The sequence below is a fragment of the Aplysia californica genome, unplaced genomic scaffold (assembly GCF_000002075.1).
Source record: "Aplysia californica isolate F4 #8 unplaced genomic scaffold, AplCal3.0 scaffold00820, whole genome shotgun sequence".
NCBI classification, from domain to species: domain Eukaryota; kingdom Metazoa; phylum Mollusca; class Gastropoda; order Aplysiida; family Aplysiidae; genus Aplysia; species Aplysia californica.
Genome location: NW_004798090.1, coordinates 118,072 through 120,489, shown reverse-complemented (window position 1 = coordinate 120,489; position 2,418 = coordinate 118,072).

Here is a 2,418-nt window from a genome sequence, read left to right as displayed (position 1 = left end):
ACACACACACACACACACACACACACACACACACACACACACACACACACATATAGGCTTAATAAACACAAATACATAATAATGCTTACAAGCATTAATATTCAATCGACAATATTACATAATGCCATTCATTTCGGGTAACGGGTTAATAATTGGTCTACTCACTAGGCTAAAAGAAATGCACTCCCTCTCCAATCGTCATTTTCGCAAGAAAAGTCATTTTCCATAGAATTAATGTCACATTCATGGTTTTAAATTGTCCCAAATGACCAATTCCACGCAGTGCCCACTCTCTAAAAACAGCGAAAACCGATTGACTGCTCGCTGATTCGAGGACTAATCCGGTATTTGCCGCTACATCCCCGGAGTTAGCTGAAGTCACAACGCAGATGGGATCTTCTTTCAGATATTCCACTTTGCGGGGGACTTTAGTTTTAAGCTTGCTCATGCTATCTGGTGCTTGTATTTTTACAATTCATTGACGTGAGAGCATGAAAAAGAAGGAGATATATGTTGTGGAACAAAGTTGGGGGCGGGGGTAAAGATGTGGCACAACAACCCATGATTGGACAGAAAGTCAAGTACTCCATAGTTCTCTATAAATGATCGATACAATCATAGGTAATTATAGGCATAGGCCTATGCACATGTTGATCTTAATATGCAGATGCAGAGGCATAAAACAACAGGAACTACAATAATGACAGTTAGGATTATAATGTAAATAGCAAAAATATAGAATTGGTAGATCCTACGTGAAGACATTGGACGGTGTTTTATAATATAATTTGTCTTGCCACGTGAGCATGCAGAGACCAAAGACGAGTTTAAATCCTTGGTTATACTTATTATACTGCAGTGCATGAGTCAGAGCTTCGGAACGAACATTCGCGAGTGAGTGTCATAAAGAGGAACAGTTCATTTATTCGTCTTTGGTGAAGCGGGTGAAAAGGCATGTCATTTTCTGTTGCCTGTTGACTTATGCTGTGCTGCTTTAACAAGAAAAATAATCTCAGCCTGTGCTGTAGTTTTAAATTCTTTGATATTTTTTCATGTCAAGAGTAATGAGTCCATTGTGCTCATGAAAAGTACGGGTGCCTCATTACGTTGATCCTATTTCTTGTGTAATTGGACTTGAAAATTTCCAGAGGATAAAGTTGACTGTTTGCCTTCACGAATGGTGTGGAACTTGATAGATTTAAATGTATTTGATTTAATATGGGCATAGCCAGCAAAATAATTAAATTAATGATAATATAAAGTCTCTGAAGGGCAACATGGGATAATCTGTCTGGTTTATTTCAACTAAATTGTTGATTTGAGTAAAAAGAAGCGCATCGCCACGAATTATGGCCGTAATAAAGATAAGTCGGACAAAGAGTAATAAAGAGAAACAAGAGTTGGAAAAACAATAAATTAGGAAGCATGACTTACCAGTGGCGCCCTATTAGCTCCCACCACCAGCTTCCGTCTGGCAAGCTGGGTTTTTTTTTGGTTTTTTTGGAGCTAAAGGCTTACAAAAACATAACCTTAAAGACAAAAGTATGGAATCATGGTTTAAAAATGAAGTGACTATATTACCAATAAGTGCGCAGATCTGGGTTCATCGTGGGCGTCACAGAAGGAGAGCAGCCGTATCTTGCTTACAGAAGCCAAAGAGGTTATAAATAGAACTACGCGTGATTAACCAAAGATGAATAAACCTCTATGACAGGAGCAGGAAGCAGCGTAGTGCTGTGATAGTCGTGATGCGCGAAGGCAGGGAGAGCTAAAACTTACTTTTACCAGAATATCATTTCCATCATTGTCGAAACAATCAGGAAAAAAATTCCAGATCTAAGATCTAACTTCTAATTCCACTTAGTTGCCCACCTTTCGATCGTGGTGAAATATTGTTCGTGTGCCATGGATATTTATTCACCACACCATTGTGCAGAAAAAAGGTGGCAGTTGAACGATATTCATGTTTAAAGTGGGGAAAATTTTAATATGTAGATCTAGAGTCTATTTATTTAGTCGACTACACTATTCACACTGCGCCCTGTCATGCCTTTCTTTAACGGATGACAATCTATTGTCAGTTTCCGTTCTAAAAGTGACCTCGTCTGCCAGAAGACCATATTATTATTATTATTATCATCATTTTTGCGTACCCGGGATTCAAAGCAATTCAAGAGTTGCAGACTTAAATTCAGAGTGACGGAGAGTTCATTGTTTTATTGACATGAATAGAATTGCTATCGCTTTTGGATCCGGTGCTTTTCTTCTTTCAAGATTGGCTTGGCCTCTTCTAAGGGAACGGGAATCGCGAAACATCACGCAAACTGCTGATAAAAGAAACAGCGAGAGCTTTCAAAGAATCGGTAAGTAGCAATGTACTTCGGATTGAACGTAAGCAGTAAGCAGTGCTCACAGGGG